Here is a 17,179-nt window from a genome sequence, read left to right as displayed (position 1 = left end):
CTTTTTTCCAGAGGTATTTTCTGTTGAGAGACATTCTGCAAATGGGACTTTATTCCTTTTATAGTGTAAGGAAGCAGTTACCTTTTTGTTACCACTTACAGTAAGAATAAAATATAATATTGGTAATAACAATAAAAACACTAAGCACAGTACAGAATCATGTAATCTGGCAATCAAATCATATGGCTTACAGGAATAGAAAGACATTAGATAGTTACTGTATATGAAAGCAAAATTTGAGCGAGGCTCACAGGAGAAGAATATTTGTAATTTATGCCCCTAAGCTGCAGTCACTTGACAGCATCAATATTTAGTTTCACATAAAAAAATCATTTGTGCCAAATATTGATAAAAGTATTGTATTCCTATTTGTTACTGTATAATAGGAGGGTCTAATGCTTATTAAGCCATTAAATCTACAGAAGAAGGCAAGACCCCTACAAGAGTGTAATTTCCAGGAGAAACTAAAAGGTCCCTTTTAAAAGATTTTCCGTGAAGAAACTGTGTTATAAGAAGGGCAGAAGCACTGGCAATCTGCATTGAGAAATGGATTTGTTTTCCTAAACCAGAAAATCCTTATCTTTCAGTAAAGTGCAAACTTATACTAAATTATCTGCAATGGTCTTATCAAAGAACTGGCTCAGCTCAACATGTAGACATGTTCTGCAGCTGCAGGAAAAATGTCTTGGGGGCCTCCACAGACTGTTTTCTGGAGCTGATCCCACACTGATCATCCCCTGATTTAAGGGTAACAGAGGAAGTTCAGCACACAGTTGGGAAAGGCAATGAATTGATGGCTGACAGGCTGTAAATTACACTGGATTAAATTTCAACACATTTTCTGAGAGCATGCTGGTTGGGACAGAGTTTTCGGTTGTTTTTTTTTTTTAAAATTTAAAAAGAGATTAAAAAGAAGGAATCAATCTTCTGCCTGCTACTACAACATGCACCTTTCTTCAAAGCAGTCTTCAAGGACGTTATTCCTCATGCTGGCACAGTACGGGTAAAAAAAAGGTCAGACTACTTGCAGATAAGATAGCTGGGAGCATAGCAGGAGCCTGGTCTCCTGCAATGACTCTGGCATTGTTTTGTTGGTATGGTGTCAAGAGAACTTAGGAAAGAATTTGACCCTAGATTTCCCTGAAAAGAGATTTCCAAAGAAGCAGCAACTTGAAATTTTCTGCCCAGCTCAGACCTTTTCACACTCTCAGTGACAGCACTCCTTAAAATGGAAGCAGTTCTGTGCTCCCCTCTCTAATTTTGGTAAAAGGATGATATTGCACAATCAGAAAATCTATGAAGCCAGAGGCGGCTTTGTAAAATAAAGTGGGGAAAAAAGGGTTTTGTACTAAGGGGTAAATAAAGCAGGATTGTGTAAAGGCAAATTTAGTACTATATATAGGGCTACAGCTTGAATATATCCTCACTGCATAAAGTCTGTCCCTTGGCCAGAAATTCTGATATTTTATTGTCTTTCACCCTACTTAAAAGAGTTTTAAAATAAGATCTCTGTCCCAGTCCATTGGTTAATGTGTACAGAAAAGGTTCTTCAATTTTATTTCTCGGTTTCTTTTTCCTCATACTGAGAAGTCACTAACTACACTTCAAAAAAAGTTTTAATTATTTTTTTTAGATTTGGAATCCAAGCAATTACAATTTTTTTTTAAAAAAAATTATTTTTGCTATTGTCTGAATACTTGCTCTGGAAACAGGCCCCCCCTGGAAGCTCCACAGATGAATGGAAGAAAAGTCATGAAGCAAGGAGCTGATGGTAACATCTGAATGGCCCACCAATGTCCATAAAACAAATAGTACAGAAAAACTTGTTCGTGACAGCCCAGCAGCTCAGGGGCTTCAAGTGTGATGCAGACAGGACAACAGCAGCTCCCCACCCGCTCTGTTCTGCAACGTGCTGGCGGGTGCTGCTCTGTCTTAGTGTCTCTTGCAAACACTGTCTGCCCACAATCACAGAGTAAACTGCAAGGTGATAGGATCGTGTCTCTCATATCCTCCTTCAGTAAAAGGAAGGAGCATACAGAAGGTAGCATGACAGAATCAAGATAAGAAAACAAGGCTTTGTAAAAATGCATTACTCCGTAAATGAGAAGAAGGATCTGAGACAAACTCTTCCTCTTCCTGGTATTCATATGAAACACCACTGAAGGACAGCTTTTAACACAGACAAGAACTATCAAGTTTCACCTTTAAGAGGTCGACCCTAATTTAGGCTTGTTTTCTTATACTGCACACACAGAACTATATGAAACAATCACAAGAATATAAAATTCAATTGTTTCCTGGTGTTTGTTTTGTACCATATAAAAGATACAATTTGGACATGCTGTCATGCTGGATGGAGTCTGGAAAACCATCCTCATCCTTCAGGGATTTTTTTTTTTAGGCTTTTCACCATCACTGAATTTAATTAATGATTTGAAATTAATGGGTCAGTGGGTTGGAATTAATGGGTCAGAAGTATTTGCATCCCTAACCTGAACTTCAGCTGCTTGTAATTTATGCTTTGGGACTTACCAGTCTGGCATATGGATGCTAAATTATGTTTGACCAGCGATTTCAAAAGACCTGGAGCCAGGCAAGTCATCTGCTGAAACAGGAAAACTCTAGAAGCAACCTGTCAAAGCTTTAGTTAGCAGGTAGCTCTCAGTAAGTGACCTTTTAGAAGTGACTTGGACAAGGCAGGTTAATGTAAGTGACAAACATCATAACACAGCTAACAACAAGAAGAAAAGCCTGGCCTCTCCCGTAGTGTTGTCCTGCCAAAACTGTATGGGAGTCACTCTTAAGACAAACTAACTTTTGTGGCAAATGCTATCAAGTCAAGCGTTGGCAAGGCACCCGCTCATGCTCTTTTTTTTTTTTTTTTTTTTTCTTGAGAACCTAATACAGATGCTATACATGGTGTGTTAGTGTTTGCTTAGTGGAATCAATAAGAGGATTATGGCAAGAGTCTTCCTGCAGCTGCCAGCAGCTGCCAACTGCATGCAGTGTGTGGCAGAGGAAAACCAGCATCTGGCTCAGGCATCTCCTCAGAGAGTGTGGAAGCCTTGGCTCGTACAGCGAGCCTTAACATGAGAAATTATTCCATTGCTGGCACCATCCCGCAAACTTAACCAGTTCCAGTCACTCACCACACATCCCTACTGATGGTAGCTTACAGGCTGTGAAAACAGTGTGATGCCCTCCAGCTTAGCTGACTCATTTCATTTACAAAGAATACTTAAGAGGAAATGCTTAGAGAGCTCCAGTCCCATTCTGCAGAAGTGAGTGTCACCTGTTTATTTCTGTCTGTGCTATAAATATGCTATATGTATGTAACTGAAAGAAATCAGCATTCTATGGAATAGGACTATGACATGATGAAAGTGGAAAAAATAAAGGAATTAATCATAGTCTTTACTTTACCAGTAGCGCTTGCTGTGCTGGAAATAGTCTGTAAAGCTGGCTTCCAGATGAGCTTATTCAAACTCCTGAACCGAGAAAAAAACCGAACTCTTTTTAATATGAATGGCATCCAAAGTGTTAGATCTTTGTCCTGTCTGAAGTTAAGCCTGTAGCGAGGAGACCTCAGTCATTCAGCCTTTCTGACTTCATTTCACTACATAAAAGAACTGGATGTTTAGGAGAAGCTTAACAGGACTGGGGAGCCCCTACAACCGGTGTAGGGGAATACAGACCGTAGTGTGCTCCCTTGACAGTTGCTGGCTTTGCATAAATAAACTCTGGTTAGCATTGTCAGCATCCAGTTCATCCAGTGGAGTGAAAGCAGAATAATTTTCCTAAAGAAAAGTAACAAGAAGTGTGGCACGTTATTTTTGAAAACTTAAAAATCTGAGATGTCAATTATTAGAGATATACATAGAGGTCAGTAAGGCTGAGAAGTTACAGCCATTCCAGAGCATACATTGGCAGGGTCCTGCACCACTCAAGGCCTGTTCAAAGATTCATGAAATAAATTTCTGGTGCTTAGCAGAGAGAGGCTTTTACTAATTCCCAAATTTTCCAGCAAGCAAGATCTTTCTCAGGTCTAATCAAAGAGCTCATCTCTCCCTACAAGCCTTATCTTGTTTAAACCAAAAACATTACAGCTATACCACCAACAATCAAGGTAATTTGAAATTAATAAAACATTAGAACTGGATAAAAAGGACCCAGAGTTTGAATATAATGACTCAGGAATTTTATACCGATCTCACACTTGGCACATACCTACATTCATTCAGGAAAAAACTTCTGGAAGTTTAAAATTAACATCAAGCTACTTGAAGAGGCAGATTTGAGGTGAGCCTCCAGGAGCTCCCAGGGAGCCAGAGAGGAGGAAGCCCTCATTTCTGTTGCTGTGAGAGGGAGTATTTTGTGGAGTCTTCGACAGACACTTGATAGCAGGTTTGGTGGCAGCTGCAGGTCACACAGCCAAGCAGACCAGTCGGCTGTTTCTTAGTGACTAAAAACTTGTGTGAAAAGTGAATACTTCTCACTGTTCCATATCCTTTAGCCGATGTTTTTTACTTGTATTCCCATGGAATATCACCTCAGGCACAGATGTGGTGACTGTCCATAACTAAACAAATATTGCTCTTGAGATCGGCGAATCTCCATGGAAAATGGCTGCATTTATTTTCCATGAAGCTGTGACTAAAGCTTTGCCCATGTGACTGCCTGGGGACGCTAGATGAAAGGGATCCTGCACTGGGCACTAGTAGCACTGACAACCTCTTTGGAAACTGCTTGTGAGCAACTGGTCTCCTGACTCACCTGGTGCTGGCTGCAATACTGGGATGAAGAGCAGAAATCGCCTTAAATGGGAAGAATGCTGCTAAGTGCTGAGTGGTACTGGTACTTCAGAAAGCAAAAGCTAAAATCATAGTTGAAGGAACAGGTGGCCTTGTGCTTCTCTGCAGCAGCATGAACTGCTGAACGACTGAAAAAGCAAAAATAATATAAAGAGGAAATCAACAGCAGTGAAACTTGTTTAAAGCTGCTCAATAATAGATAGCACTTTTCTGTTTTTATGTACTGAGATGGACTAAAAAAGCTTGATTTATCAATTACCGCCATTATGGGGTGCATTTTGTAAAGCAAGGTTCAAAAATGGAAGTAGTCACAAGCCTGGACTTAAAACGCATGTATTGCCACACCACCTACAAGGAGCAGCTTGCTCCCCCACCTACTAGCATGGATGAATGAATGTTGCCATGTACAACAGCATTAATTTTGGATGAAAGTCACATTACTGTATGGGCTATACAAGGCCTATTTATCTCTTAATAGGTCTAAGAGAAGATCTAAAATGATAAGTACAATCACAGAATTCTTCCTAAATCAGGACATTCAATGTATAATTGCTGAATTATGTTTTCACATTCTTAGGCTTCTTTAATTGATTAAAAAATCAAGACACAAGATTGCATGAGGCAACCAGGGAGCCATCTCGTCAGTTCAGCTTACAAAGAACTCTACAACTCATAAAGAAATGTCACATTTTAAAATTAAAATGTCACAAACTGCCACCACCTCTTGATTTAAGTGCTTTTAATCACAGGTTCTAGTTTGTAGTCTGTACTGCGCCTTATATTAAACACTATTGAAAATCTTTAATTAAGACCCAACTCTTTCCACTAAGCCCAAATATGCAGGGTCAGGTACAGATTTGCTGGAATGAAGGTCAGAATTCCATTGCTGGCATTCCAAGTCTTGAACAACCGCCACTGACAAGTGATCCACGAGTACCTCATGGTATTCGGTTTCTGTCAAGGTAAATACATCAATTGGTACTAGAAGATTTTCATCAGCTCTTTCCAGTGAGACTCTAGACCTCATGCTATGAACTAAGCAGGAAAACAAAATGAGCCAGAGGAACATTCAAAGAAGTTGTGGAAAGGACCCACTTTAAGGGAAAATATTAAAATCACTTCTTACGTACAGTTACCTGACCTTTCTACTGAACTAATAGTTGTGACAAAGACTGCGGTGAGACAACTGTACAAACATTTATTTATCTGAATAAATTTAAATAATCATTAATGAATTATATTGAAAACATGTTTGTCTTTTTGTAGCTGGCTAAAATGTAGACAGTTGTGCAACACCATGGTTGTTTCTAAATATAGCTCTATATAGGGCAGCCCTTTAAACTGAACAACAAAATGTGGACTTGAAATTCAAATACAGACAAAAAGTGGCTCTTCAGAGATACAAAAATATTGATGCCAAAAACTTGCAAGCTTTTAGCTTGTCATGAAAAGCAGCAATAAATGATAAATGCAAAACCAGTACTCCTTATTTTCAAAACCTGACAAGCCTACAAAACCAGACTTGCAGTAGTGCACTCTACTGCAAAAGCCAACAGTGCTTGTTTATTCAAAATAGAAACAGTCAATAATTTAAGAGCCAACTACGAGACATCAGTTCAGTGTAGATGGTGTCTAAGGTTCATGCAAATGTCACATCGCATGAAGTGGCTGTGCAGAGTAGGCATGGTAATGTGTGCACATTTTTGCTTGCACCTTTGGAGTTATGACATTCTAAACATCAAGCACTTACATTCAAATAATTTCAAATTTTGTACAGGAGCAGTTGAAGATTTGTAGGTCTGCTACAATTTGAACAGATATAAATGTCAGGCAATAGACACTTTAGAATGGAAAAGGATGGCACGTGACCTCGGATTTGCAAGGCAAAGCTCGTTAAGAGTATTCCGGCTCAGTTGCCGGTTACAGCTTCATTTATGAGAAACTGTGCAGGGTGAAAGTGAAAGGAACAAAGCAGTTTCTTTTTCTTGTCTACCTATCTCTGTAGTCTGACTAGACTAGATGTTATCTAGGCTTTTTTAAGATAATACAGTGATTACTACAGGCCTAACAGATGTGGGTTTGGTATTTTCCTTTTCATTGTTTTCGTAGATTTTAAGGCAGGGGGAGAATTTTGCATAGATGAACCTACTGTTCGACAGTGACCACTGACTTATTTGTATTCTGGTACCTCTGGCTCTTTATTTGCTGGGAACTCAGTGGTGTTTCAGTCCACTCCAGACCACAAGAGCCTCCAGCACTCCCCAGTAGAACTAAGGAGGCTGAAGCACAGTCAGTACTGCATGCACACTGTCATTTGACGCAATTCCTTTTACACTCATTTCTGCCAAATCAAATACTTGGGTGAACATCTGGGTGATGGCAAAAATATTCTCCAGGACCCTTTTTTTCCTCCACCCAGGCTGGTTAACAATGATTAATTGTATTGACGAAGGAATCAATAGCTTACGGCAGACATTTTTCAAATGCAGCTGTGCTGGCCCAAATCACTCCCCAGTTCCACTAGTCTGCCCTGCCTGGAAAAATTAAGCATTCAGGTAGATCAGTTAGATTCAGCATATGTAATGTGGATAGAGTTCATAAAATACTCTTGCTGGCCCAGTTAAATTAAGTATATGCTATGTACAAAACCAGCACTGCTCAGCATCAGTCTACTGATTCTTCTGACTTGGGCCCTATTCTGAAAGGTACACAGTGCTTTCTGAGACATGCTACATACTTCAAGCCTTCTTTGGTATCAGCCCAAGTAATGGTCATAAGCAACCTGAAAAATCAAGGCTGGGAGGAACAGTCCTTATTAAGACAATCTCTAAAGTTCACAGTCACAGGAGTGTTCGTTTAAATAGTGCCACGTTTTACTCAAAGCTGGCAGTATTCAGTGAACGTCCCTTTTGCTTGTGGCTGCTTTCTCTTCTGTTTCTTATAAATGGCATTGCACTACCCTGGATTCTGACTGGACACATGATTGGCTTAGGAAAACATAAATACCAGCCAAAGGAAACAGAACTGAAAGTAAATAAGAGTCTCCTTTTCATGCGTCCTCTGATCTGTAAAATAGATAGATGTGTTTCCTTCTAAAGGCTGCATTTCCCAGCTGTAAAACAATAGAGCTCCCCCCACCAGCACTTCTGCAATCTTTGTCACACAGCTGTGGAGTGTTGCAAACTGGTAACATTTGTCAAGAGTACTCGTAAACGCATGAGGGAAGCAGTGCCATGAAATTCTTGCTCCTAAACTGTGGGGAAAGTTTAAGTTTCTGTTCTTGAGTTCAAAGTAGTTTGCATGTTTTGCAATGATCTCAAACTATAGTTTCTGGTCTGTAATCTTGCATTAAGCCCTGTTAATTTTCTGGTACACGAGTAGGAAAGGGTGTACTGTTGCTTTGTTGTTTCCTTAGTAAAGCTACAGACAGATGTTTTAGGAGCAATGCATTTATCTTTCCTGGTAGCTTTTTCTTGTGCAGGCATATACTGAAGAACAAGTTTCCATCATGGCTTTCATTTCACTGGTTTTCATTCACACTTCTATGTTACCCATAAATGCCTGAATATACAGCACCCCGACTGAATAGCCCTGAAGTTGTATCTTCGTGTTGCAGCTCTGCACAAATGGGCAGACTGTGCATTTCAGAAGGTAAGAAACTAACAGGCTCTGCGTGAAAAAAACGTGGCAAGTCGTATCCTGGGTCAGCCCTGGTCCTATATCCCAGTCGGGTAGGAAGGAGCTTCTGCCTCCTTTTTCCAGCTTTTACCAAGGGCTACAGCTTGGCTGGCCACAGTTTGGCCTCCGTGGAAGCAGGTTAGCTCTGACCACAGAAGCACAAGCTTGCCGTGAGCATGGAACGAAACATCTAGATACTGAGGTTTATCTGAGTTTGGCCAAATGTCTCAGGAGGAAGGAGCGCTCCCCTGGCTTTGGAGCTGTCTGATTACCCAGTGCTTGGGACTGAAGTACTTCCTGCTTAAACCACACCACCACCCCCCCAATAAAACCTCATGCACAAGGAAAGGGAACTCCTTAACTGTGCTGCAATTATAAAGCAACAGATGACTTAAACCTGGGAGGCAACGCAGCTGCATTTCAGCAGACAGGAAATGTTGCATAGTCACAAAATGTTGCATACACAAAACTAGAGACTGTTTGTATTTAACCCTCTGCCTTGTGAGTGGAGAGGTCGGGTGTGGATTCCACACATGGGCTGTCTTCTAACTTCCCTAGAACTCAGGGCTATTTAGACTTCTTTCTGGTTCACACCTGTTGTTAATCTTAGCATTTATGGACTGCTACAGCTAAGACTGAGTACTCATTTAACTTCAACAGGATACATGCAGTGCTTACAGTATATTCTAAGAAACTTTAATTGGTTCACATTTTCATGTGAAATAAAATTACATCAAAAAGTATTTTTTTAACATAAAACACCAATTCAGTATGTTTTTCCTTCCCTCAGTTTTGCTACAGTGATTTTTACAGTGCGATTATAACTAGTTTTTCAAACTAAATGAATAATAGAGCTTTGAAATAGTTCTTGTCCCTTCAGACACTTCACTGGAGATAGTTTCTTTACAGGGGTACCATCATCTTTTCAGCCTCAACAGTTCTACCCACTAGTTTACCAGTAAGATTATTTGTGGGACTGCGGGCGTTCATAAATGTGGGGGATTCAGGCTCAAATCCCTTCCTGGCACTGAGGGACTCAAGGACATGCTTGTCAAGCTCATTTTGAAATCAAGACCTCCCCACAGGCCTGTAGAAGGAAACATTCTCTGGTCTTCCCACAAACTTGTTCTAGTTCACAGAAAGGCACTCAGGAGCCACTGACCTACAGGCAGAATGGGACTTGCTGCAGGTTGGGGCGCTGATCTGGGAGGTGAGCCACTGCACGGGCTCAGCTTCACACACCGCTTATGCAGCTTATCTGATAACCGCTTAACGTACAATATGTAACAGCACTCCGAGGAGGTGCCAGAATCCAGTTTCCCACTCCTAGGTGAGTGCTCTAGCTGTTAAGCACCAAGTGCCTTAGCTAAGAAACACTCCTCCCCCCCTCCAATGAGAAGAGTACTTAGGACGCCTTCCAGAAAAGGGAGGAACCAAAGTCTGACTGCCCTCCTGCTCAGCAGGGACACAAACCTTACTTTGCCACATACTGAAGAGGTCTTCTAAGTACTAATCAGCAGCACCAAGCAACTCTCTCTTGGCTTGCTTTGTTTTTAAAAGACTGCCATTCTTCAAAGATGAATTTTTGAAGAAGCCCAAAAGGGGGAAAAGCTTCAGACGGACAATGGTTCCTTACTGCTGCTTGCATGGCACACCGACTGCTCTGGGTCTCCTTGCAAAGAAACTCAGCCCTCAACGTGCACCACAGAGGACCGTAAACGGGTCCAACACTTTATCTTAGAAACTTCAAAAATTTTTTGGGCAGTGCTCAATGTTGTGGCACACTTATTTTTTGGCTTTTAGTCTAATTAATTAGCCCAAGGTCACCAGGCCGTCTGTTTCAGAGCAGGGCTTAAATCCATGTCCTAATTTATTGCTCAAGCTAATGGACCGTCTTTCCTTGCTGGGCCCGTTTCCCAATCTGTAAGTATGAAGCTGGTCACTGCAAAAGGCTCTGTCGAACACAAATGACAGGCATGGTTGAAACAGCACGTAGTATTAGCTTTTACCTAGCGAACCTCGTCACACTTTCAAGACAAGCAAAGCAGTTCCTTGCAGTTTGGACTGCCCTGGAAATGTGTGTCTGTGCACATCTTTGATTCAGATTTTTATTATTTCCTGCACAGACGTATTATGCAAGCACACTAACTGCGTACAATGAGATCACTGACAAAGGATGTAAATAATACATACGAGATATAGCGGGGGGTGAAGAGGGTGGACACTGCTGAAAATAACTTGGATGATAAAACAATCAGATGATGGTATGAATTTTCAACAGACTGACTGAATACTCATTTAGATGGAGGAATGTGAACATATTTGCAGTGATCATCCTGACTCTGCCCTAAAGCGCAGCTCATGACACAGAACAATAGATAATAATAGAAAGGTATCAATGATCTTGTGAACTCTGAGCCTATATTTACTGGAACAGTAATAAGCTGGAATGCTTTGACTGGATGTCTGCAGCATGCAGGGATGAAAACGTGGGTTTTCCGTCCAGCAGAGGGGGCTTGGCAGTAAGTTTGCTAAACGCAAAACCAAATGATTTCTTTCAAAATTGAATTAAACTGACTTTTATAGGAACTTGCAGAGTATTAAAGATAAAACCAGAACTTCCTATGAACGAGATACAAATATAAACAGACACAATTAAAACTGAGTTTTGTTCAGGCTGTCTTTGTTTTCCTTACTTCTCAGTGTGGCTTTTCTATTTCAGCAGAAATACCTGACAGGCACAGTGTGCAAGTAAGGAAGTTCTTGCTAATCCCCTTGAAAAGCTGAGTCCAAGTTCCTGTTAAACCTGTCCCTGTAAACTACTTCAATACATGTACAAGAAAAAAACCAAGGAAGACACTGAGGTAAACTTATGGTGGAAAGTTCTCCAAGCCACCAGAAAACTGTGTATTTGAAGGCGGGACATGTCATCTGAGGGGTCCAGGAGTTTACAGAATAGTTATCTGATCATTTGAGGCCAGTTTGTAGTTTTAAACAGTAGACATAAATCTGGATAGCCACAAGAGCCACTGGCAACCTCACAGTATGGGTGAGACCAAACCCACGGATGTAATCCAAGGTGGTGGTGTACAGAGTATATTCTGTAGAACATTTAAAGCTAGTGCTTAGTGTTAAGTTGCATACAGTGTTACGTCAAGACAAAAGAATGACACAGATTTATTATGAATTTAAAACAGGCTGGCTAGTCTTCTGGCAAATTCTCTTTTTCACGGTTAATTGGATTTGTTCCCCACATACTGTTTCCTTGCTCAATTTCCACTTGCACAGAAGAAAAATGCAGGCAGGTGCAGTTGAATACCTGAGAATTATATTCACTTTATTACTTCTGAATAGAGTTTTACTCCATATGAGAGTCCTTGAATGGCACTGTTCAGTGCTGTTCCAAATCTGATTTTTTTCTTTCTAGTGAGAACTAGCTGCCAATTTTAATGACAGATTCTGGTAAGTGTAGTTATGTTCACCTCTGTGGCTCCAGCTTCTGGTTAAGGAAATACTGAAAATAATGATGAACTAGAGTAACTTAAAATTAAATTCATGCCAGATGTAGCAGAAGGTGCAAATGACTCACCATGACCAAGAAGGGTGCAACACTTTCCCTCGCCGCTGTGAGGATGTGTGCAGCAGCAGTCCCCCCGCAGTGATGCTGGTGGGTGCAGCCCCTGCAGCAGCCTGGGCTCTGCCCACTCACCGGCCTCCCCGGTCATTCCGGTGAGCTCTTCTCAGAAGGCAGGACCTCAGCAGCCACTCTGTGTCTGTGGGGTACAAGAACAGACACGCATGTAGCCCAGTAATTTTCCTTAAGTACTAATATACTTCAAAAAAAAGAGTACGTGGGGGAGGAGGAGAATTCTGGTCATCTGGTGAAATAAAATTATCATTTAGTGTAGGTATCAGATTGTCTGTTAAGCCTTGTATGGCATGGAAGTGCATGTACTATGTACTGACGTACTATATACCACCGTATTTCTGACAGAAGGAAAAGGTGGGCTGTGAGGGTTACAGCAATCCATTGGGAGGAAGGGGAGGAAGGCAGGTCATCGTGTCCTCCGTCCCTAAACCAGGATCCCAGTTAATGGCACCAGTTCTGCTAGATGGTGATCCCCAGGCCCTTCTGCCTTTAAGAACCCTCATCCATACCACATCTGCAACACTTCCACCCACTGCTCTCAGTTCCCCCAGTCTTTGGGCCCAGTGTCCTCCACATCCTTTACCCCACTTCTCCAAACCCATTTCAAAACCTCTCCCTTCTCTACAGACCTGCCTTTCTTCTCACAAAATAAGAACACCCAGCCTTCCACACCTGACCCAGTAACCCTGGGCTGCACATCCTTCCTGGACCTTCCCTTTCTGCCTGCCTGGCATCGCCCCAGCGCTGCTTTCTCATAACCCTCAGGCACTGCCAGCACTGCCCCTGCCTTCTGGCCCACTCCCTGGTGCCAGGTCCCCCAGTGCCAGGACCCCTCTGTTCCCTTTGGCCACTGCAATAATCTGAGCTCCTTCCTGGCACCAGCTCCGAGGGTATCCCCTCCTTGGGTGCACTTTGTGAGAACGGTGACTCTGCTTTTCAGATGAGAGGATTTCAAAACATACTGAATTCACAGCTGTAAGAGCAGCCAGAGAGGACTTGGCTGAGGGACAGCAACTGGGTGCCAGTTTTGTAAAGCAATGCACTGCCCAGCACTGCTGTGCATGGTACTGGAGAGGGCTGAGGAAGAGAAAAGAGAAGAAAGGTGGGCAGTTATGGGAATTTGCAGGAAAAAAAATAATCCACTTTGATGTTAATGACCTGAGTCAAAATACAAGGAGGCTGAACTTCCCAGAAAGGAAGTTCAGTAACAAGGAACCACAGATAACCTTCAGATGCTCAACTGAAAACTCTGGAGGAGAAGGTAGACTTAATTCTCAGAAAAAAAAAAAAAACAAAACATGTACAAAGTATACTTAATATCAAACAGAGAAAGAAAGCAAAAGACAGACAGCGTCTTGAAACTAAAAGATGTATTAAAAAGAAATTACTGGATGCAATTAGAACACATCGGGCTGGAAAGCTGAAGAAAGCAAAGAATGGAGTAAATTTTAAACTCAGGACATTGGAATCTGTTCACACAGAGGAAGGTCAGATGGGGACAAACTTCCAGCAGTATTATGGAAGAAGCCAATAAGAAGTTAGCTGGGATTAGCACATAGGGAGTACAATGTTTTAAACATTAATAAAAGAAAAATTAAAAAAAAAAAATAAAAAAGGAAAAGGACTGTGAACTGGAGGAGAGGAGACAGGCTAGAAATGAAAAAAAGAAAGAAAGAAACAACAGAATAAATATTGCATGGGATAGAGAGGGGAAAAGCACAGAACAGCCCATTCTAGTTCAGCTCATGGGAACCTGCAAATGACCTAAATCTGCTTTATTAATTGCCAATGTCAAGTTTAAAGTCGTGTGGGTACAGAACTTTTCACACGGAGAGGCAACTATCTGTGCAGGTTCAAAATGGACAGGGAAAGCATTGTCTTAACGACAAAGGATGTACCAAAACTAGGAACCCAGAAAAGTAAGATGACATCTGACAGCTCCAAGCATGAAATATTCTAGGGCAAGTGAGACTCTAGATGCTGCTGACCTAAAAGTTAATAGACACTGCTGCTGCTGCTGCTATTATTTTAACAAGGGCACAGCTTCTTCCAGCTCAGTTCATCTTTCCAAAGGCACTAATTATTTGAAGGAACAGTAGGTACATCAGAAAATGTATTATAAGCAAATACCTACTTGCCTTCCTTCTGTTCAGCATATTTACACACATACTTTTTAAAATAAAAAAAATACAGCCACTCCTGCGGCTTCTTGCACATGAAATGAAAGAAACAAAACCCCGGGTTTTAGGGCATCAAAAGATGCAAATAAAAGCCCAGTTCAAGTATGTTAATATAAGTCCCAAGAACTTTCACGTGAAGGTATAACAAAGATCCAAGCAGACAGACCACTTTGCAGGCACGCGTCTGAGTGATAATCAGACAGCTTAACAAGAAGCCCAAACAGTCTCACTGGTGTACCGTATGATCATTGCCTTAAGACCACAAAAAATACTGGGTCATATTGTCAATCCGGTTCCTCCAGGGATGAATGGAGCCCCCCTTGATATGGTGCAAAAGAGAAGTAAAAATACCCAACTAGAGAAGGGTGTCTGTGCTGAGTTCCCAGTGACTGCAATGGCTGAGTCACAGCGGGTTCTTGGACATGCAGGGGAGTTTTTGCAGGAAGCTGCCTACCACTTTATTTATGGCTCCACTTGAACTATGCCATTCGACTCAGCTCAGTAGATGATTTTTATCACTCTAGATGTTGTGGATGCATTTGCAGAGAGACACTTTCCAAAAGGCCACGTATGTTTAGTGTCAGTTTTTCATGAGCTTTCTATATATTCACTTCAGATGGAAGAAATACTGCCCTTTCTCCCTCCAGTACAAAAGTACCGTTTCTCCATCTACTCCCATTTGTTTGAGTCATACCTGACCTGCATGCACGCTTCGTGTTGCTGAACTTTATCGGTTTAGAGACTAGCGTGCTGTCATTTTAATCCTTATGAGCACAGGCAGCTACAGCAGCACAAAAGCACTTACCTTCAGCATCTGGACAATTCTGGTGTCTCATCATTACACTTAAGTAAGGCAGGAGCTCAAAGATCCAGAAAAGGTGGGGGGAAACAGTTCTGCCAGCCTGTCCTGTCTCAACTCAATGATCTTACGTTCAGCACCTGGAGACAAGAGTCCTGTTCTCCCCCATGCAGCACGTTATCCTTCTAGCAAATAACATAATTAACAGGTTTGCATCAAAAAACCATTCTGGAATGCTAGCAAAGCTTATTTTTATACCTTTCTTCTTTGTAAAGTACAGAATTATCTATAGAAAACTATGTTAACAAAATTTAATTGTTTGCAAATTCCAGCCCTTAAAATTTAGACAGGGCCTTCCTTGTCTCTTCCTGCAAATTCTGCTCTAGTTTTGTGACAGAGCTAAGATCACACAATTCACCAGCACCCCTATGTCACTCAGTGCACAAATGTGTGAGTGGGCAGATTTCGGCTTGCATGTGCAAATGTAAATCTGATCTTGCCCAATTTTTCAGTTCTTGGCTTTGTAAACCACATAACAGTGCAGTGTGCATGTCAGCGTGCAAGACGGGAGGAAGGCTGTGGTATGCGCTGTACTGAAGTGCAAACTGCTAATTAAGAGAAGAGAAGAGGAAATGGGGTGATGATTCTCTGGAACAGCTATGGGGTTTCTGCACAGTCTCATGACTGCAACAAAATCCTATTTTCAGGGAGAAATGGCTGCTGGATCCCCAGCGATGGGGACTTTTCTCCATTCATGGAATGCTCCTTGATGTAGTAAACCCAGCAGAGTACAACGCCATGACACAGACCCTCCCAAACCTGCCTCTTCCTGTGCAAGCAAGCCGTCATACTGCCCAGCCCTGAAAAGGGAGCTGGGAGGAGATAAAGGAAGAGACATAAAGAGAAGAAAATACCTCAGTGTCTCTCTGCATATACTAGTATATAGAAAAGTTTATGCAAATTAGACTCAGCCCCAGGACTTCTGGGAAGTTGCCAGTGACGCTCTCAGTGTTTCAAAGTTAAGGTACGAGTGAAGTTAAAAGAGAGAAGTCTCTTAAAGCTGCTTCTAAATAGCCAGCAAAACCATCCAGTTCCGTCCAGCAGCAATTACTTTGGCAATCTACGTTGGCAGCTTTGGACACTCAAGGATCACTTTTTCTTCTTTATGCTGCACAAAACTTTGCTTGCAGCTCATTTTTTAAAACCAGATTCAGCTTTAGCCCTGCCTTTCAAGTACACATTTGAGAGATCATCATAAGCAGAGCAGAGAAAGGATGCTGAATGAATCACAAGACATGATGTATTTGCTAAGATTTGCAGGCTGTACCATTCTTGGTATTTTATGCAGTGGGTCTGTCACATGAAGAGGATTCATATGTGATCTGAAACAACTCAATGAATGCAACACCATGAAAACCAGCTCACCTCCCCAGCCTCAAGTCTAGTGTTTCCCTCTCCCCCCCAAATCACACCCTTCCTACCCTTCTACCACCACCACAACCACATGTTGGCACAAAATGCACAGAAAATAACCACACTCAGATCTGTCTGCTACCTGCTAGTGGAAACTGGGAATTCACTGGAATTCAGGGAACTGGAGGCAGGTCACATGTATTACACCCTTTATACCGCAATTTATCTTCACAGTTGACATTTTACTTTCATGTATGTTGTTCCGTTTCCATGAAATTAACCTTTTTTTAAAAAATAACCAACACCCCCAAAAAAACCCAACCCACAGTCTTTCAGGGGGATCAGAAACCAATTTCAGGAAACACTACCAACTTTGATGGTAAATGCAGCCACTGAGAGTAAATGTATTCTTGTGTGTTTGTGTGTATCAGACTAAGTTTTTTATTCAGTTTCATATAGAAACAGAGGAGGAAAAGTGTAGTCTGCTACGCATCTTACTGCTAGAATACCATACTGCTATATATTGCAGACTTACCAGTGGTGAGCTATTTTTAGTATGGCCTGTGACCAAGCAAGAAGTGAGGATGTTTTTTTTCCCAGTGCTTGAACCAGGTAAGCTGCTTTTTCCAGCCCTGACGCCTGGAACACT

Source organism: Falco punctatus, assembly GCF_963210335.1.
Source record: "Falco punctatus genome assembly, chromosome: 4".
Classification (NCBI taxonomy): Eukaryota; Metazoa; Chordata; class Aves; order Falconiformes; family Falconidae; genus Falco; species Falco punctatus.
The sequence above is the reverse complement of the archived record's forward strand: the minus strand, read 5'-3'. Positions refer to the sequence as shown.